This window comes from Rana temporaria, chromosome 3 (assembly GCF_905171775.1).
Source record: "Rana temporaria chromosome 3, aRanTem1.1, whole genome shotgun sequence".
In the NCBI taxonomy this organism is placed as follows: Eukaryota; Metazoa; Chordata; class Amphibia; order Anura; family Ranidae; genus Rana; species Rana temporaria.
Genome location: NC_053491.1, coordinates 116,226,399 through 116,249,349, shown reverse-complemented (window position 1 = coordinate 116,249,349; position 22,951 = coordinate 116,226,399).

The following is a 22,951-nucleotide window of genomic DNA, read 5'->3' as shown; positions in this document are numbered from 1 at the left end:
CAGGTGAGGGCACATCAGAGGAGGGGATTATCACTAATGTATGTGGATGATTGGAGAATATAGTGGTAAACACTAATTAAGGAAGCAGTCATTTGGATATGTGAACACAAGCCTGTTTTTTTATGAAAGATTGAGCATATGCAAGCAAATTCTTACCAAAGGACACTTTATGAACTGATGCATTGTTTGTTTTGTTAACGCTATATATGGTTTGATATGATATGCTGGTTCTGAAAATTGCTATGCACACAGATTTAAAGGGTACACTAACACGCTAGAATTTGGAAACGTGGCACCAATTTTAAATATGGTTCAGCAATCTCGACAACATGGAATTTAGATGCTGGGCATGTGGCAAGAGTAGCTGTGGACAAGGAGGCAGAATAAGCCGCTCTGGCAGCTGAGATGGACTGCAGAATAGTGTCAGCTTGTGTCATAGAGGATGAAGAGATTGGTTTAGTAAGCCAGTCCACCACCTCCTCTGCATGCTGTGGCTGGATAGCACAGGCAGCATCACTAAACAGATAAATGTGCCCTTCCTGAGGACGGACCATGTCCACCTTTGCCTGTGGACAAAGATGCTGCTGGCCCCCTCACAGTGCCATGGGAACTTATTTCTCTCCTTGATGGACTTCCAGACATGATGAGGGGAGGGGTTATTACTGAAATGTAATAGAGACAGGGAATTGTGTACTTAGATGCACTTTAGTCAATGCAAAGTACTGTTTGGTGCACTTTAATTTGAGGACTCACTACACAGACACACTCCCCTGACACAGTACAATATACTGCAGTAAAACTGCACTGACACACTTCAATATACTGCAGTAAAACTTCACTAATGCACTTCAATATAATGCAGTAAAAGTGCACCAATACACTTCAATATATTACAGTAACAGTGTCCTGACATACTTTAATATACTGCAGTAAAAGTGCCATGATGCACTTCAATATACTTCAGTAAAAATGCACTAACACACTTCAATATACTGCAGTAAAAGTGCCCTGATGCACTTCAATATACTGCAGTAAAAGTGCACTAACATAATTCAATATATTACAGGAAAAAGTACACCAATACACTTCAATATATTGCAGTAAAAGTGCCCCTGATGCACTTTATTATAATGCAGTAAAAGTAGTCTGACACACTTCAATATACTGCAGTAAAAGAGTACCAATGCACTTCAATATACTGCAGTAAAATGCACTAACGCCATTAAATATACTGCAGTAAAAGTGCCCTGACACTCCACACTGACACACTTCAATATACTGCAGTAAAAAAAACATGCAGCAACAACAAAAAAAGGATATACAGCACTGTATGCACTAAATGTAATGTTGTGTTAAACACTGCACTGCACTAACACACTACACTCACACTATACTATACTGAGACACTATGCTCACACATTATACTAACATTACACTAACACTACACTCAGAGTCGCAATACGTGAACACACTATCTCCACCCCAACACACTGCAAATTCTTCATATGCAAAGGAATCTTTTATAGTGTGGGATGGGACTATGCGGGGTGGGGCTATGAGCACTAACACACCTCAGTAGATTGCAGTAAAAATGCCCTTATGCACTTCAATATACTGCAGTAAAAGTGCTCTAACGTACTTCAATATATTGCAGTAAAAGTGCCCTGATGCACTTCAATCTATTGCAGTAAAAGTGCCCTGATGCACTTCAATATACTACAGTAAAAGTGCTCTGACACACTTCAATATACTACACTAAAAGTGCGCTAATGCACTTCAATATACTGCAGTAAAAGTGCTCTGATGCACTTCATTATATTGCAGTAAAAGTGCCCTGATGCACTTCAATATATTGCAGTAAAAGTGCCCTGACACATTTCCATATACTACAGTAAAAATGCACTGATGCACTTCAATATACTGCAGTAAAAGTGCTCTAACGTACTTCAATATATTGCAGTATAAGTGCATTAACGCACTTCAATCTATTGCAGTAAAAGTGCCCTGATGCACTTCAATATACTACAGTAAAAGTGCTCTGACACACTTCAATATACTACACTAAAAGTGCGCTAATGCACTTCAATATACTGCAGTAAAAGTGCTCTGATGCACTTCAATATATTGCAGTAAAAGTGCTCTGACACTCTACACTGACACACTTTAATATACTGCAGTAAAAAAAAAACATGCAACAAAAAAAAAAAAGGATATACAGCACTTTATGCACTAAATGTTATGTAATGTTGTGTTAAACACTGCACTACACTAACACACTACACTGACACTGTACTATACTTAGACACTATAATCAAGCATTATACTAACACTACACTAATGCCGCGTACACACAATCGGAATTCAGACAAAAAAAGTCCGATGTGAGCTTTTGGTCTGAAATTCCAACCCTGTGTGGGCTCCATCTGAATTTTTCTGTCAGAGTTTCCGCCAAGAAAATTTGGATCTCAAATTTTCTGACAAGAAAAGTTCTTGGAGGAAATTACGATCGTCTGTATGCAATTTCGACACACAAAAATCCTATGCATGCTCGAAATCAATTCGACACATGCTTGGAATGATTGAACTTCATTTTTCTCAACTCGTTGTAGTGTTGTATGTCACCGCGTTCTTGACGGTAGGAATTTTGTGTGACTGTGTGTATGCAACACAAGTTTGAACCAAGATTCCATTGGAAAAATATCCACCGTTTTCTTGTCGGATTTTCCGATCGTGTGCACAGTACCTGTCCGCGGGAATGTGTTTCCAGCATGACAGGATCGCGCTGGTTCTCAGCGACAGGGTGCCGACATCTTGCACTCGCTGCAATAGGAAAAGCACATTCCAGCGAGCGTGACATAGAAGCGACGGGGATCCAACTTGGATTCCCGCCAATTCTAGATGCAATGTTTGGTATGAATCATGAGGGGGAACAATTTTAAATAAAAAAATGGCATGGGTTCCCCTCCAGGAGCATACCAGGTCCTTAGGTCTGGTATGGATTGTAAGGAGAACCCCCCTATGCCGAAAAAACAGCGGGGGGTTCCCCCACAATCCATACCAGACCCATATCAGAGCACGCCGCCCGGCCGGTCAGGAAAGGAGTGGGGACGAGCGAGCACCCCCCCTCCTGAGCCGTACCAGGCCGCATGCCCTTAACATGGGGGGGTGGGTGCTTTGGGGCCCCCCAAAGCACCCCGTCCCATGTTGATAAGGACAGGGCCTCTTCCCGACAACCCTGGCCGTTGGTTGTCAGGGTCTTCGGGTGGGGGGCTTATCGGAATCCGGGAGCCCCCTTTAATAAGGGGACCCCCAGATACCGCCCCCCACCCTAGGTGAATGTGTATGGGGTACATCGTGAAATCCCATGAAATTGCGCAGATGTCGGCAAGCTGCAGATGAAATTGCACTGCAAAAAAAAGATGTACATCCTTAAATACAATATATAGATATATTTTGTTGGAACTTTGGATTCCTTTAGAGTAATGGTATCTAAATAAACTTAGTGGTAATTAAATACACTTCATAGTATGAATGCTATGCTACCATTAACACAAATATCAGTTTAAAGCGGAGCTCCACCCTCCACCTCCACTCCCGCTCATCGGAAACCCTCCCCCCTCCGGTGTCACATTTGACACCTTTCAGGGGGGAGGGGCAGATACCTGTCTAAAGACAAGTATTTGCACCCACCTCCGGCCACGCAGTCTGCGGGTAGACTGCGGGCAGGACGTCAGATCTCGTCCTCCCCTGTTGTATTCTGGGAAACACTCAGCTCCCAGAACACAGCAGGAACCAGTCAGCACGGAGCAGCGCGACTTGCGCATGCGCCGTAGGGAACCAGGCAGTGAAGCCGGAGGGCTTCACTGCCTGGTTCCCTCACCGAGGATGGCGGTGGGGGTAGCAGAGTGACGAGCGATCGCTCGTCCTCTGCTGCGGACGGCGCTGGACTCCAGAACAGGTAAGTGTGCTGATATTAAAAGTCAGCAGCTGCAGTATTTGTAGCTGCTGGCTTTTTAATATATTTTTTTCAGGGGACATCCGCTTTAACAACAGCTTAGTAAGTCTATGTTTGGCTGTGATTTGAGTGTGTATTCATGTGCATTTGCCTTCTGCTTTTTAGGAGACTGTTGTTTACAGTGCTCAATAGTTCAAGTTGAAATTTAAACACAAAACAGCCAGGTGACTGAATTACCCCAATTTCATCCCCCTCCCTGCCTGTACTTTTCCAATGGGGCTAAACAGATAATTAATGAGAGATCTAGTGTTTAAAATTAACAGCTGTTGTGCTCTCTTTTTGGAAAATACATAGTGCCGGATTCAGAGAGACTTACGACGGCGTATCAGTAGATACGCCATCGTAAGTCCGAATGTGCACCGTCGTATCTTTGCGCGCATTCTTAAAATGAGATACGCCTCACTGTTGCTAAGATACGACCGACGTAAGTCTCCTACGCTGTCGTATCTTATGTGCATATTTACGCTGGGCGCTAGGGGCATGTACGTGGATTTACGCATTGAATATGTAAATGAGTAAGATACGCCGATTCACGAACGTACGTACGTACGTACGTACGTACGTACGTACGCCCGTCGCAGTAAGCTGCGCCGTTTACGGAAGACATACGCCGGCGTAAATATAAACCACCAAAAAGATGGCGCAGCCCATGCAACAGCCGTCATATTTTATGTCGTTTGCGTAAGCGTACGTGAATGGGGCTGGGCGTAGGTTACGTTCACGTCGAAAGCATTGAGCCGACGTCGTTTCGTAGGGAGTATTTGCGACGTGATTCTGAGCATGCGTCGTACGAACGGCCCTCATTTACATGGGGTCACGGTTAATTTAAATGTAGCCCGCCCACTACATACCTACATTTGTGCTACGCCGACGTAACTTACGGAGCAAGTGCTTTGTGAATACTGTACTTGCCTCACTATGTTACGTCGGCGTAGTGCAAATGGGATGCGCTACGCCGCCAAAAAGATACGCCATTGTATCTGAATCTGGCCCATAGTGCTCTGTGAATTCTGTGTCATGGGTGCAACCTATATTAAAAAATGTATTTGTTACAAAAACATTTAATTAACATTGAAAAAACACAAACAAACGTAGAACATTCATTTACTGTCCTATACCCAAAAAGATGCAATATTCAAAGCTTGATTGTCATAGAAAGTAGTTCTGAAACCACAAAATGTTGAAAAAAAAAAACTAACCAAAAAATGATAAAAGTGGAAGACCTGATGGGCCATTTGGTCTATTTATGCCATCAATCTTCTATGTTTGTATTTTACTATACATTTTTTCTTGGAGGTCCCCTTAGACCAGTTCCTTTTTGTTGAAGTTTTTCCTGCAATTTCTATTAATCTGTACTTGGCACAGTGTACACTATATTTTGTTTATTTCATGTTTTCTGTGTTAACTTTACAGATGGCACCGCCAACCTGTACTTAATAGAATTATCATCACCTTCTCTCTGTTATTCTCCTATTGTTGAATCTGGGAGCCAGCAGACTATCCTGAGTTTTCTTTTATCTCTCTCCATTACACTGTACTGAGTTGCAACCTATAAATAAAACAGCAAGTTTTACTTTCTCTCGCTCTTAATCCTGATGGTGGTTGGTGACATCTCACCCAAAAGTGCATCTCCTTTTAGCTTACACTCTTATCAAAAATCATTTAGCAACTCTAGGAAACTGCCTGACCCAACCTTATTTATGTCTCTGTCAGTCTCACTCCCTTCTGTTTTCAAATGTTTGCTGTGGATCTCTCCCTCCCTCATGCTTTTTTACAGTTTTTATTTTATGAAGCATAAATGCTCTGCAGCACTCTGAGCCATTCATAAAAGTCCTAAACAACAGTTACAAATGGGCACACACAAATGAGTGGTGGTTTTACTGGAAGCACTTCATGTCAAAGAACTCTCTGAGGATCTGAAAAAAATAATTGGCCTAGGCTAAGAAGATTGCCAAGACCCTGAAACTGTGCTGCAGCACGGTGCCCAAGACCATACAGGGGTTTAACAGAACAAGTTCCAGTCAGAACAGACCTCGCCATGGTCGACCAAAGAAGTTGAGTGCACATGCTCAGCGTCATATCCAGAGGTTGTCTTTGGGAAATAGACGTGTGCGTGCTGCCAGAATTGCTGCAGAGGTTGAAGGGGTGGGGGGTCAGCCGGTCAGTGCTCAGACCATACGCCGCACACTGCATCAAATTGGTCTGCATGGCTGTCATCGAAGAGGGAAACCTCTTCTAAAGATGGTGCACAAGAGAGCCTGCAAACAGTTTGCTGAAGACAAGCAGACTAAGGATATGGATTACTAGAACCATGTCCTGTGGTCTGATGAGACCAAGATAAACTTATTTGGTTCAGATGGTGTCAGGTGTGTGTGGTGGCAACCAGTTGAAGAGTACAAAGACATATGTGTCTTGCCTAAAGTCAAGCATGGTGGTAGGAGTGTCATGGATTGGGGCTACATGAGTGCTACCAGCACTGATGAGCTACAGTTGATTGAGGAAACCATGAATGCCAACATGTACTGTGACATATTGAAGCAGAGCATGATCCCCTCCCTTCGGAGACTGAGCCGCAGACCAGTATTCCAACATGGTAATGATCTCCAAGATGACCACTGCCTTGCTAAAGAAGCTTAGGTTAAAGGAGATGGACTGACCAAGCATGTCTCCAGACCTAAACCATATTGAGCATCTGTGGGGCATCCTCAAATGGAAGGTGGAGGAGCGCAAAGTGTCTAACATTCACCAGCTCCGCGATGTCATCATGGAGAATTGGAAGAGGACTCCAGTGGTAGCCTATGAAGCTCTGCTGAACTCCATGCACAAGAGGATTAAGACAGTGCTCGAAAATAATGGTGGCCACATAAAATATTCACACTTTAGGCCCAATTTGGACATTTTCACTTAGGGGTATACACACTTTTGTTGTCAGCTGTTTAGACAATAATGGCTGTGTGTTGAGTTATTTTGAGAGGGCAGCGAATTCACACTGTCATACAAACTGTACACTCACTACTTTACATTGTAGCAAAGTGTAATTTCTTCAGTGTTGTCCCATGTAAAAATATAATAAAATATTTACAAAAATGTGAGGGATGTACTAATTTTTGTGAGATACTGTATATATACGTATCAAAAGAAGCTACAATAGCAAAGTAAACATAAAGCAGTATATAATGTAATATGCATATAAATATAAATATACATGAATCAACATGGTTCAATGCTGGTACGGACTTGGAGATGGAGTGAAAGGAATGGCAAAAAAAATAAAGAAAATATATAAATTTGATGTCATGTGTTTGTTATTAGTCTGAAGTATCAAATATAATTTGACCTCAAAACATGATCATTTGTAATTAAGGAATATGCTGACACTGCATGAAAAGAGTAATAACAATAAAAATATATACAATTTTAGCTAGTTCAGACCTGCTTACTTGTGAGTGTGACATGATGTGAAAGATGTTAAACAATAAGGAATTTTTTCACAAAAAAAGCTGTAACTTTAATTAAAAAAATAACATGGATATGTTTTATATTTTAAAACAAATAATTACTGTATATACTCGAGTATAAGCCGACCCGAATATAAGCTGAGGCGCAAAATGTTACCACCAAAAAAATGGGAAAACGTATTGACTCAAGTCTCCACCCCTGACTCCTAGTAACAGTGCCCAGCAAATGCAACCTCACCAGCAGTGATCAAATGCAACCTCACCAGCAGTGATCAAATGCAACCTCACCAGCAGTGATCAAATGCAATTTCACCAAGGAATGGGGGGACCCTTGGTACACACAAATCAGTGATTGGCAGATTATACACTATATCTGTATATACATTTTACAAACATTATGCAATTTCAGTAACAGTGAAAATGTTTACTTACCAGGTAATTGGGGCTCACCTCTGCAGCTGTATACTAGTCCTGCATCTGACGACGTCACCCTGCTGCTGCCAGTGCGGGAACAAACTATTTTAAATGCCGACTGCCTCGAGTCCAGGCAGGCTCCATCTGTCGCCCAGAGTGCCGCCAGTGACTACACTGATGCCTGCCATTGTTCAGGACAGGCAAGGCCAGGAAGGAGAGTGACCTGGGGGGGGGGGGGGACACTGCGCAGCAGTGGGCACAGAGGCAGAGCTCAGCGGTGCAGTGCAGGGGATGTTTTCTTATCTTCCTCCATTTGATTTAGTCGGGACACTGAATTAATTCTACGATCTCCCGCTGTGATATGTAGTCTAGTCGGCAGCCATGCAGTGTACCAAAGCCCTTCCTTCTCCTCGTCATCAGTTTCCCAGCAGGGAGTCAGTGTTCAGCCTATCACGGATGAGGAGAAGGCGGGGCTTTGGTACACTGCACAGCCGCCAACTAGAGTACATATCACAGCACTGTAATTCCTTCCTTCCACACAGTGAGGAAACCTATCTCTAGTATAAGCCGAGGGGGGCATTTTCAGCACAAAAAAAAATTGCTGAAAAACTCGGCTTATACTCGAGTATATACAGTATTTAATTACAGTGGTCTTGTCTTAGATATATCATATCTAGTTGTTCCCAATTCTGAATATCCTTGTTTATTAAACCCATGTGCACTCTAAGCTCTCTGTCACAAATTTGCATCTTATGCCGCATACAGACGATCGTTTTTTGTGATGAAAAAAAAACGTTGTTTTTAAAAACGTAATTTAAAATGACCGTGTGTGGGGAAAACGTCGTTTTATGTCTTCTGAAAGACGACAAAAAAAGAAATTCGAGCATGCTTCAATTTTATTATGTCGTTTTTCAAAACGTTGTTTTTTGTGTCATAAAAAATCACTGTGTGTAGCTAAAACTATGTTTAAAACGGCGTTTTTAAACCCGCGCATACTCAGAAGCAAGTTATGAAGCGAGCTTCAATGGAAAAGAGTGCTGAACGTAACCGCACTTTGCTAGAGCATTTTGAAAAAAACGATGGTGTGTAGGCAACGTCGCTTTTTAACCACTTCTCTACTTTGGGTGTTTTTCAGATTTGGTGTTTACAAGACTAAAACAGTTTTTTTTGCTAGAAAATTACTCAAAACCCCCAAACATTATATACATTTTTTTTCTAATACCCTAGAGAATAAAATGGCGATCATTGCAATACTTTTTGTCACACCATATTTGCGCAGCGGTCCTACAAGCGCACTTTTTTTGGAAAAAAATCACTTTTTTGAATTAAAAAATAAGACCGCAATAAATTTGGCCCAATTTTTTTATGTATTGTGAAAGATAATGTTACGCCGAGTAAAATGATACCAAACATGTCACGCTTACAAATTGCGCCCGCTCGTGGCATGGCGTCAAACTTTTACCCTTAAAAATCTCGATAGGCGACGTTTAAAAAATTCTACAGGTTGCATTTTTTGAGTTACAGAGTAGGCCTAGGGCTAGAATTATTGCTCTCGCTCTAACGATCGCGGCTATACCTCACTTGTGTGATTTGAACACCGTTTTCATATGCGGGCGCTACTCGCGTATGCGTTCGCTTCTGCGCACGAGCTCGTCGGGACGGGGCGCTTTAAAAAAAATTTTTTTTTTCTTCTTTTTTTTTATTTATTTTATTATTTTTTACACTGGAAAAAAATAAAAATAAATAAATGATCACTTTTATTCCTATTACAAGGAATGTAAACATCCCTTGTAATAGAAAAAAGCATGACAGGTCCTCTTAAATATGAGATCTGGGGTCAAAAAGACCTCAGATCTCATATTTAGGCGTAAATGCAAAAAAAAAAAAAAAAAAATTAGAAAATGTCATTTTTTCAAATGACAACAAAAAAAAAATGTTTCTTTAAGAGGCTGGGCGGGACTGACGTTTTGACGTCACTTCCGCCCAGCAGAGCTATGGGGACGGGTGAAGGAGATTTTTCCTTCACTCGTAACCCCGCTCAGCTGCCGAGGGGTCCCGATCTCCTCCGCCGCTACCGACGGCTCCGGTAAGCGGCGGAGGGCGTGGGAGAGCGGCGGGAGGGGGGGGGCCACTCCCGCCGCCGATAACGGCGATCTTGCGGCGAATCCGCCGCGGACACCGCCGTTATCGTTAACAGAACCGCTGACACTAAAGATTGATACCTCGGTTGTGGCAGCAGCTGCTGCCGTTACCGAGATATCAATCTTTAAATTGTGGACGCATATATGCGTACAGCGGTCTGGAAGTGGTTAAAATGAAGTTTCAAAAACGTCGTTTTATTTCATCACAAAAAACGCGGCATTATTCTTGTACATGAGAAATTACCATTTTCTCCATATTTCCAATTTGAGCATAAGTGCTACTGAAGTCAGCATAGACAAATTTAATTGTTAAGCTTTCATTTCTGTTTATCTCCAGGACCGCTTTGTTATTTTGCCACAACAAATTCCTCCTGGCATTTCATCATAATGTATCATTTCAACAAAAAGCTAGACTTTTTGTTCAAGAATAAGGAAATAATGTTTATGCATTCTGTAACAGAGATATTTTGCACGCTCTTTTTGTTCCCCCTAATGTTTTAACCAAGCAGATCTATAAGGAATATTGGGATGCAGCAGTGTGTGAAAATGGGCTTCGCTAAAGCAGCAAAACAATGGGATTGTACTTGTAGCATGCATAGATTTTAAACTGTGAGATCATTGTACCACAAATGGTCCATTCAGTCATGCCTCTATAACTACAATTACACTTTTTTTTGTGCCAGATGCGTTTATTTTCTTCTTCTTGACCCTCTGAGAATATTTCCTCCTCCGAAAAACACTTCCAAAAAACTAGTAATAAACATAGATCAACATAACTTGCATAATAAAAACACATTAGGCTACATAATTAACTCTGTAGAATATGGAGTTTATAAATCACAAGAGGGTGCACATGAATTATGTATTGTGTTGTTTCCAGCTATTGTAAATTTAAGCCATGAACTGCACCACTGTGTGCTCTGAGGCCCGATTGTATAAATCTTTGGCGCAGCACTATAAGCCAGAAATTAATGGCATGTAGCTAAAAGTAATGGTGCAAAACTCAAAACCTCTTTTCAGTAGAGAGTACAGTATCTGAAATCTTAGCAATACATAATAGGGTTCATATTAAAAAATAGGCAAAACATTTATTATTTTGTATTTTTGTGCGTATTTTGTGCCTTTGTGTTGTTAAAAAAATATATAAAACAAGAAATAGATATCTATATTCTCATCACATGCTCGTATTTGGAAATGTAAAAAAGTTGGACAGGCCTCAATCTAGGGTGGCAAAGTGTTTAAGATGCTGTTCACTTTGCAAACTGAATATTAGTATATAAGGGGAAGCTATGTTTAATTTGTATATCCAACTATGCGTGACAGAAAAAAAAGGAAGAGATTTTGCTAGGACATGATTGGTTTGTCAAAGGAAACACAGGTTCACCTTATTTACTGAGTTTAGGAGACATTCATTTTGGAAAAAGAACAGTCTCTATTAGTCCTTACCTCCTGCTAATCACATAACACATACCGTATTTTCCGGCGTATAAGACGACCTTTTACACCGTAATTACACCGGGGGGTCGGCTTATACGCTGGGTAAAGCAGCTGCTCTATCGATATCAGCCTGCCGGGTGCTCTGTAAGGCTGTATGTATTCTGTATTCTGTATTCTGCGAATACAGAATACAAGTAATACCCTCTGCCAATACAAGCAGGCTACATAATGTAGCCTGCTCGGATTGGCAGAGGTTGTTACTCTAATCCGAGCAGGCTTAGCATGCTCTGTCATCAACACAGTGCATCGGGATTGGCTGAGCGGCACATATACAGACTACATACAGTCTTACAAAGCACCCGGCAGCGGCGGCCTCTTTGTTTTATTTAAAAGGCATTACTACCACACAAGGGGGTCATCTAATACGGTGAGTAGACCACAAAACCACAGTTTTCAGCAGACTATTAGGGGGTCGTCTTATACGCCGGCAAATACGGTATATGTGGCTGTCAGGGGATGGGTCTTAAAGCCCAACTCCAGACTGAAAAAAAATTCCTTCCACTACACACCCTGCAAGGGTTAATAACTGCCTTAGTCCAGGGGAGAGGAGTTTCACACACTATTCACTTAGCGTACTCACAGCCAGAGTAGGGCTATGGACCCTACTCTGTTCTTAATGACATCAGGACTGCTAGAGCGCAGAAGCTGTGGGGACTGGTCTACCTGTGAGGAGGAGCAGAGGATCAGGTAAGTAGATTTTCTTGTATTGTTCATTTAGATATAAACAAGCAATTAGTCCTTTCAGTGCAGGCACAAGAGATTTTTTTTATTTGCCCGAAGTTGAACTTTAATACCCACACACCACACATATGCATCCATGTTGGCTGATGCTCCTGTATGGAGACCACAGTCACTGTGTACTCCCAGCAAAGTTACCAAACTGGCTACAATAGGGAGCTGACAGGATGGTCTTCTAATCATGTGACCACTATGACAGCACATCACAGTCTTCATGTGTTTAGGACATCAACCCTGACCCCGCCTTAAGACTCAGTTAAAAGACCGCAGCAGGAGGGTGGGAAAGGGTAAAATAGAATTAACCACTTAACCCCCGGAACATATTGCTGCCCAAAGACCAGAGCACTTTTTGCGATTCGGGACTGCGCTGCTTTAACTGACAATTGCGCGGTCGTGCGACGTGCCTCCCAAACAAAATTGGCGTCCTTTTTTTCCCACAAATAGAGCTTTCTTTTGGTGGTATTTTATCACCTCTGCGGTTTTTATTTTTTGCGCTATAAACAAAAATAGAGCGACAATTTTGAAAAAAATGAATATTTTTTACTTTTTGCTGTAATAAATATCCCCCAAAAATATATATAAAAAAAACGTTTTTTTTCCTCAGTTTAGGCCGATACGTATTCTTCTACATATTTTTAGTAAAAAAATCGCAATAGGCGTTTATTGATTGGTTTGCGCAAAAGTTATAGCGTTTACAAAATAGGGGGTATTTTTATGGCATTTTTATTAATATATTTTTTTTACTAGTAATGGCGGCGATCAGCGATTTTTTTTCGGTACTGCGACATTATGGCGGACACTTCGGACACTTTTGACACATTTTTGGGACCATTGACATTTTTATAGCGATCAGTGCTATAAAAATGCATTGGATTACTATAAAAATGCCACTGGTAGTGAAGGGGTTAACACTAGGGGGCGGGGAAGGGGTTAAGTATATCCCTGGGTGTGTTCTTACTGTGGGGGGGTGGCCTCACTAGGGGAAACACTGATCCTCTGTTCATACATTGTAGAGTCGGGGGCGAGCGGGGGGCACGCGCCCCTAGTGGCTGCTCAAGGAGCCGCCGTATAGCTACGGGCTCTCGCCCAGGAGAGCCGACCTGCCGCCGTATAATGACGGTGGCTGGTCGGCTAGTACTTAACTTATTTTTGTTTTTGTTTACAAATTTTATTTATTAGAAAGTTGCAAAAGAAAGTACATAAAAATTAGCGCTTAGAAATGTCATCATATCTTAGTACATTAATTTGTCAAGAAATGTAAAACGTGTATAGCCTAGTCTATAACCATGTACAATTATATATACTAAATTATGAACATTGATGCTGATAACGCGATTTTTTTCAAAAAGAGAAATGAAAGGACATTGACATAAACATAGTAATATAAATGCAGCTCTGAATAGCTGCAATTAATCAATCAAAAATAGTGCAATGATTGAACCAAGGAGACAATTGACTCATAATAGGGCATAGTGTGGTATAAATTAACTTAAACATTTTTTTTTTGCTGAAATGACTGTTTACAGGGTATAGAGACATAGTAGTTAACTGATTCCTTTTTAAAATGATTAAAAATAGATAAAAATCAATCCTATAATGTACCTGCAGTTTCAGTTTCGTTGTTGCATGCTGCTTCATGCTTCTGTGATGAACAGAGACAAAGAGCCAATACAGGGCAGTGATGGTTTGGAAAACGAAACTGATTGGTGTTGAGGGGTTTTAGACACACAGTAATCACACCTCCTTGATTAGATACCACAGAGAGAAAGCTCCCATGACTTTTTTTATCTGGAAACAGACTGTTCAGAACAGAGAAGGATTACAGCAACATCAGAGCAAAAATGAACAATGAGGACATGAAACCAGGACTGCAGTAAGGTAAAGGAAGCTATTTAGCTAAAAAAAAAAATACTTTAGTGACCCTTTCAGTTTTTATGGAACCTCATCCTTAGATAAGGTGGTGTGTCTATTTTTATTATTTGCCAATTTATTTAGCAGAGCACATGTTGTACATATAGTAATGATGATGTGCAACCCATAGCAACCAATCACAAATCACTTATTAACGGATACATTTTTGACATTATCCAAGCTCTCTGCACTGATTTTGAAAAAATCCCATGAAAAGCAAAAATACACATACTGTACTGCACATTGTTATTATATCAGCCCTAGTGTGTTTGGCACAGTGTATTTACAGGAATATGTTGTCTACTAGTTACCTAAAAGCACTTTAGCAAAACTTGTCCTGCTTGAAATCTATCCTTTTATCATTTTTATGTCGTTATACTAGTCCTTTTCGATGTGTAGCTTCTATTTCACTACACAATGAAGCACTGTGTGTTCACAATGATGGTTTTGTTGTTTATTTATTTTGATTCATCTAAAGAGTTTTTTTTAGTATTGAAATAGACATAAAGTAATGTTATGGATGCTGACAAAGACCTATGATGTATATATTCAGTTAAAGGAATAGATACATTAAGCCAAGGTCTCTGCAATATAACACAGAAGAAATTTATTATTCAGACAGTTCATAAGACCGTGAGGCGAAAGAGCAGATCATAGCGAAGGAGACCCGGGAGAAGACAAAGGGAAAAGAACCAGAGAGAGAGCAAAGAAGAGCAGGACAGGGAAGAAGAAATCGGAAGAGACACCCGGAGCTGCCTTATAAATTACTTATTTTTGACACTTTTTTCAGGTGAAGGGGTAGGGGTACAATGTACCCCATACTCCTTCACATAGGGTGATGGGCCGGGATATGGAGCTCTTTTTAATAAGGGGGTTCCCAGATTCTGATAAGCCCCCACCCACAGCCCCTGACAACCAATGGCCAGGGTTGTCGGGAAGAGGCCTTGGGGACAAGGTGCTTTGGCGTGGGGGGGGCGCAGGGCCCCCCTGCCCAAAAGCAGCCACCCCATGTTCAGAGCATGCGGCCTGGTATGGTTCAGGAGGGGGGATACTCACTCATCACCACCCCCTTTCCTAACCAGCCGGGCTGCGTGCTTGGATAAGGGTCTGGTATGGATTCTGAGGGGACCCCCACGCCGTTTTTCGCTTATGAAGAAAATTAAAAAATTGCAACCATTAATATCCTATAAAAGAACAACTGGTTATTTTGATTTGAGCGATCAAGTAAAAAAAAAATATATATATAATTTCCTATACGTTGATCATAGGGAACTTGTGTTGCTACACCATGGACTTTTGAAGTCTTAAGGCTCTTACACACGACACGGCAAAAACCAGCAAGAAACTTGCTGGGAGATATTTTTTTGGCGAGGAAACTGGTCGTGTGTACATTTCCGTCGAGGAAACTGTCGAGAAACTCGACGAGCCAAAAAGAGAGCAAGTTCTCTATTTCCTCGACGGGAATGGAGAAACTTGCCTTGTCGAGTTCCTCGGTCGTGTGTACGAGACTTAATTGTCTTCTGACCAGTAACATCTGCATCTCTATTCAGTGCTTTTGCACAAACTTTACCATTACTGGTTTGAATGGAGGCTTGAAACACAGTTTATGGTCATGTGAAATTCACCTCATTTAATGCTCTGTGTTCTATAAATCAGTACACAAGAGTCCATGGAATCTAATTGGGACCGAATTTAAATATACAATTAATAAAGACACAGCTTTCATTTTCTAACCTACAAAGAAAGAATGGAGAGCAAGAATGCTTAAGATAATCATAATAAAACTGTGAATTTGTTTTTGTTTATGTTAACAAAAATTGTGAGTTTACTTTTCTGCACATCTGGAAATTACTTTACATTATAATTTCTGCTAATGTCATTGCTATTCATTATCCATCCATTTTATTGTATTGCTTTCTTAAGAAATTAGCTAGCAGTATGTAAACAGCTGGTCATTTATAATTACTCTGATAGTTCAGTATACAGTAAATGGAATGAAAAGATACAATATATTTCCGATGCAACTGTAAAACAATCTGTGTATAGGAAAAACCTATTGTCTCACATTAGTTCCAATTCCAAGACAGTATTTGGATTGGCTGCGCAGTCCTTGAATGGTTTATTTTATCTGCTGATTAAGCGGGACATAAATAGTTCCTGTGCTGAATCTACAGCTTCATGAAGGGTTTAACCATTGCATACTGCCCAAGAGTAATACAGCTTAATACTAGTTAGCTGTTTGATAAATGCACATGCATCCCCCTCTGATGCATTAAAGAGAATGAAGACATTCTATAAATAGCTATTTCTGTATCTAAAAATACTAACTGAATAGATAAACTTCTTTGAAACTGTTTCATGAAGGTAGTGTGTTTTTCTTTTCAGCTGCTTGGTGTAAAGGAAGATATATTAAAGTGTATCTAAACCCAAAAAAGAACCCCTAAGAACATTTCTAGCAAGTGCAGAAAATACCCATTAACCATGCCAGAAATGCAGTGTCCCTGTCACATCCTGTTAGCTGAAAACAAAGTACAAAAAAATGATGTACCTTTATTGGTGAACTGGTTTCAGTGTTTATGATAATTGGGCTGTGAGTGATTTCTCATCAAGACATATTAGTTTGAGATATTCATGTTTTGTGCCTCTGCTGATACTTTGTATATAGTAAGTATGCAGTATGAAAATTTAGGTTCACATTGTATGCAAATCCTATATTTCAGTATTTTTGGAATCATGCCTCACATGCCTTTGTGAATCTGTTGCAAAGTTTATTTCCAGCGAGATATCACAGACTAAGCCACTGATCTACCTAATCAAGTATTCTACTCCATGATCCAGTGGAGCACTAATGCAGCGTACACACGATCAGGCTTTTGCCCGGCCAAATCTCATCGGAATTCCATCGGAGAAAAATAGAACATGTTCTATATCTAAACTCCGATGGAATTCATCGGAATTTCAGATGAAAAAACTCTGATGGGGCTACATACGATTGGAATATCCGGTGGAAAAAGTCTGTCTGACTTTTTCCATCGGAAATTCCGATCGTGTGTACAAGGCATAACTCTCCTCTAGTATCCATTCACATCGGCACAATTTGACAAGCAAGTTGACAGGTCAAATTGCATATCAAATATCTACAATCTCCCCCACTGTAATATCCACAATCACCCCCACTGTAATATCCACAGACATCTCCCCACTGTAATATCCACAATCTCCCCACTGTAATATCCACAGACATCTCCCCCACTGTAATATCCACAGACATCTCCCCCACTGTAATATCCACAGACATCTCCCCCACTGTAATATCCACAATCTCCCCCACTGTAATATCCACAGACATCTCCCCCAATGTAATATCCACAGACATCTCCCCACTGTAATATCCACAATCTCCCCCACTGTAATATCCACAATCTCCCCACTGTAATATCCACAGACATCTCCCCCACTGTAATATCCACAGACATCTCCCCCACTGTATAGGAAGATTAGTGCTTGCTTAGTCTTACCAGAGAAGCCAGCCGAACACGAGCAGTTGAGGCTGGGTGATGACGTCAGTGCGCCGCTCTAGGCTTACCGCCGGGTGGATCAAGTTGGCCGCCGCTCCAGGAGCTAGGCCGAAGCCGCGGACTTTCCTATGGCCGAGGTAGCAGCAGAGCTCCATGGATCACGTGGTGTGCCGATCCGCATATGGTGACCCGTTCGGATCATTTACGATACGTTGCACCACTAGCAACGATCAAAACAATTTTAATCGATCAAAAATGTTTACGATTAATAGAGGAATTAATCTTTAATTTCCACAGCTCTAAAAAATATATAAAAATATTTTAACTGAAAGGTTATTTCCCACATGATTTATGTACATTTCGGTTCTCTAGGGACAGGAAACAAACAAGTATTAATTTTTCACAGGTTTTTTCTTCTGCAGAGATACGTGAAATTGTAGTATAATGCCGTGGGATAGTTAGTTCTACAGAGACAGGGCAAATGTAAACGTGCTGGGACTTCTTGTTCTATAGATATAGGACAAATGCAAGCAAAGTGTACTGGGACTTTTAGTTTTACAGAGACAGGACAGGTGAAAGTATAGTGTGCTGCAAATTTTGGTTCCACAGAGACAGGACAAAATATCATGTGTTGGGACCGACAACAAGAGAAATATAAGCACATATGTACAGACCCTTCCCCCACACACCTCTGCTGCAGAGTTCTGTTTCATTAAGGTTTAGGGAGGTAAGGGATGGGTATGATTACTATGTAGGAAGTTAGGGAAATAAGAAAATACTCTGCAACTATAGCAAAATGTATTGCATGGGTGATTTTTTTTTTATGTAGATACAGTAACATTTCTTCTGTTACACAGCAGATGCACTTATACACCTACATTTTGTTTCATTTGGGACTTATAGTTGAATGAAATGAATAAAAGTCAAGCATTGCTGTTTAGAAGACCACAATAAGTAACAGTAAGGTCACTCACTCATTAATTTGTTGTAATGTTTGTTGTAGGTGTCAGAAAGCCACTTAACACACAGTTTCCCCTGAGCTGAGTTTTTTTTCTTAATAGTGTTTATGATTAATCCGCCAAAGAACAAACCCTTTGTTAATAAAACTGAAAACTGGAATTCTGATTCAGGCTTTGAAACTATAAATCACTGAAGAGGAACAGGCATGTAGCAATCAAAATCTGATAAAGAAACATACAGTATGAGCAGTATGCAATTTTAACTAAGAAGTTCAGTTTATGACTAATACTACAGTAGCCCTATTCAACCCTGGTAAATTGTAAAACAATTACAGCTCAAAAAAAAATCCCCATCTGACTCTTCCATACCACTATTTCTCCAAAGAAGTGCCATTGGCAGTGGGAAACTGTGAAGTGGAGGGTATATGTGCACTTATGCCCGTGCTGATAACTGGTAAAGGTGCCCACCAAACCCCTTTTCTATGTACCCTGATAAACTATTAAGTAATCAAAAAAGACAAACACTTTCTTAAAAAAAACAAATAGTGAAAATAAAAGCAACCGCCATTCCTATCACATCGCTTTGTTCACAAAGAGTTGAAAAATAATTTCATCCTGTGATCTGGGTCTTAAGCTCCTCACATTTTACTCTGGAGCTTCTAGCTTCTTCTAAATTGTGGGTTCAAAAAATCTAGCCGTATTATGACTACTGTACACTTTATTTTTCCTCTAAAAAAAGTGTTGTGATTTGCTTGTTCTCATTATGAGGAAAATCAATGCTGTAACAAATGGGCATATATTAAATAAGTGTTCATAAAACCATCATATTTTAGTAGGGAGAGGGTGTTAGGGAAATGGCTGTAGGAGAACTGGCAATAGATTCTTCCAGCACATTACCATGCACACTGGTGCAAGAAGAACAAATGGGTGTACTGTAATGGTGCTAATGTGCAAACTGATATCCCGCTGCTGTCTATCAAAGTCAGCTAGCCAATCAGGGGAGAGAGGGGGTGGGGCTGGGTCTGGGCTCATTTAGGTAGATTCACAAAGAGTTAGGCCGGCTTATCTACAGATAAGCTGACCTAACTCTGAATTTAAGCCGACCTATGTTTAAGTGTATTCTCTAACAGAGATACACTTAAACATATCTAAGATAGGACGGCTTGCGCCGTCCTATCTTAGATTGCAATGTTTTGGCTTACCGCTAGGTGGCACTTCCATTGCGGCCGGCGTAGATTATGTAAATGAGCATTTACGACGATTCCCGAACGAACGTGAGCCTGCCGCAGTCGATTAACATCGTTTCCGTAAGGCCTTAGGCGGCCTAAAGTTATTCCACCTATGAGGTGGAATAACAATGTTAAAGTATGGCCGCCGTTCCCGCCGCAAGGTTCGAATTTTTTACGTCGTTTGCGTAAGTCGTCCGCGAATCGGGAGTTACATCGTTTACGTCCGCGTCAAAATCAATAGGCCCGTACAGCCTACTTAGCCGCAATGTGCACTGGGAAATGTCGAATGCAACAGAGCAGGTAAGTATACCATGTTTATTATTTTATAGGGAAAATAAATTTTACAATCACTTTAATAATGCTTAAAGTGAAACAATAAAAATGAAAAAAATCCTTTAAATATAGTGCCTGGGGGGTCCCCTTAGTCTGCCTATAAGTGGCACATCTGTACCGTGTATAGAACCTGTTGCAGCAGAACTGACATTTATAAAGAAAAATTACAATACGATTCCATTGCTGGAAATATATTTTTTTTAGAAAAAATCAGCATGAGTGTCCCCTCCCAGTCCACATCAGGCCCTTTGAATCTGGTATGGATTTTAAGGGGCATCCCATGCCAATTTTATTTTTTAAATGGCGTGGGGTCCCCCCAAATTCCATACCAGACCCTGTTCTGAGCATTCAGCCTGGCAGGCCAGGAAAGGGGGGACAAATAAGCCCCCCTCCTCCTGAACCATACAAGGCCACATTCCCTCAACTTGGGGGGGGTGCTTTGGAGGGGGCATGTTGACAGGGACTAGGGCCTCTTTCTGACAATCCTGGGCTGTAGTTGTGGGGATCTGCGGGCAGGGGGCTTATCAAAATCTAGATCCCCAGAGCATGCCCCCCCCATGAATGTGTATGGGGTATATACTACCCCAAACCATTGACCAAAAAGTGTCAAAAATAAATAAAAACACACAATTTTTTACAATTCCTTTATTTTTAAAAAGAAATGTCCCCAATGTAGATCCATCATCAATTACAACGCCCGCCACCACCACCGGACCCAAAAAAAAAAAATCTCCTCCTGTGATGAAGGCTAACCGCCAACTGCAGGCTCCGCTATTTGACAGTTCTTATATGGGTAAGGGGTGGGCCCATGTGACATCACCAACCGGTGCATTCTGGCAAAACCAGACCCACACTGTTATTTTTTTATAGTTTTCTATTGCCGGCAATTTTTTTTTCATTCAGCTCGTTGACAGCTCATGATACTTCCATTGTTAAGGGCACTGCAGCTGGCTTCCCAGCCTGCTCCTTAAAGCGGTAGTAAACCCGCTGTCTTTTTTTTTTTTAAACCTGAAAAGCAAAAAACATAATGAGCTAGTATGCACAGCATACTAGCTCATTATGAAATACTTACCTCGGAACGAGGTGAGAGGAACGTACCTGGTCCACACCAAGGGGGATGTCATCTTTCCTCAGCGTGTCTTCCCTGTATCGCCGCTCCAGCGGGGATGTCATCTTTCCTCGGCGTGTCTTCCGGTTATCGCCGCTCCAGCTGCCGGGCCTTTAGCCGAGGATCTCCGCTGCTCATTGCGGGGGGAATATCTCCTAAACCTTACAGGTTTAGGAGATATTCTTTATACCTACAGGTAAGCCTTATTATAGGCTTACCTGTAGGTTAAAGTGGTAGTACAGAGTATACTACCACTTTAACTAGCTATTCACAGTGCCCTGATTGGCAAAGCTTTGCTTAATCAGGGATTAGAATGCACTGTGCAGGCGAACATCCCACAAAGCGCCATGCAAACTCAGATGTTCGCCAAACAGGCGATATTCGTGCCAAACTTTTGCTAGGCTCTTATTGTTCACCCAACTCTAATGGAGACATTTAACTTTTCCTTCTTGTCCTGGAAGCAAGCAGTAATAAATAAGAAGAATGATTTCCACAGTAAACATATTTCCCTTCATACACAATTATTACTGTAACTGAGGTTCCTTTTTGGAAACATCCTGTTTCTTCCTGCTCCGGTAAAATCTGTAAAATGTTGGTTTTCATAATGGTCACCAGGACATATAGAGAAGGTAATTTTCCCAAAGAGAACACAGACAGCAATAAAAACTTTGGGGAAAAAAAACAGTTCTGGTTATACATACATAGTTACAGTACATAGTTAGTCAGGTTGAAAAAATACACAAGTCCATCCAGTTCAACCACAAAAAAAAATAAACAAACAAAATAAAAAACATAGTACAATCCCATACACCCAACTTCATACCCACAGTTGATCCAGAGGAAGGCAAAAAACCCCAGCAGAGCATGATCCAATTTGCTACAGCAGGGGAAAATATTCCTTCCCGATCCCCCGAGAGGCAATCGGATTTAACCTGGATCAACTTTACCTACAAATCTTAGTACTCGGTTATATTCTGTACATTTAGGAAAGTATCCAGGCCTTTCTTAAAGCTATCTACTGAGCTGGCCAGAACCACGTCTAGAGGGAGTCTGTTCCACATTTTCACAGCTCTTACTGTGAAGAAACCTTTCCATATTTTGAGATTAAATCTCGTTTCCTCTAGACGTAAAGAGTGCCCCCTTGTCCTCAGTGTTGACCATAAAGTGAATAACTCAACACCAAGTTCACTGTATGGAACTCTCATATATTTGTACATGTGGATCATATCCCCCCTTATTCTTCTCTTCTCCAGAGTGAATAAATTCAGTTCTTCTAATCTTTCCTCATAGCTGAGCTCCTCCATGCCTCTTATCAGTTTGGTAGCCCTTCTTTGCACTTTCTCCAGTTCCCCGATATCCTTTTTGAGAACTGGAGCCCAAAACTGAACTGCATATTCCAGATGAGGTCTTACTAATGATTTGTACAGGGGCTAAATTATATCTCTCTCTCTGGAGTCCATACCTCTCTTAATACAAGAAAGGACTTTGCTCGCTTTGGAAACCACAGCTTGGCATTGCATGCCATTATTGAGCTTATGATCTACCAAAACCCCCAGATCCTTCTCCACTACGGATCCCTCCAGTTATACTCCCCCTAGTATGTATGACACATGCATATTCTTAGCCCCCC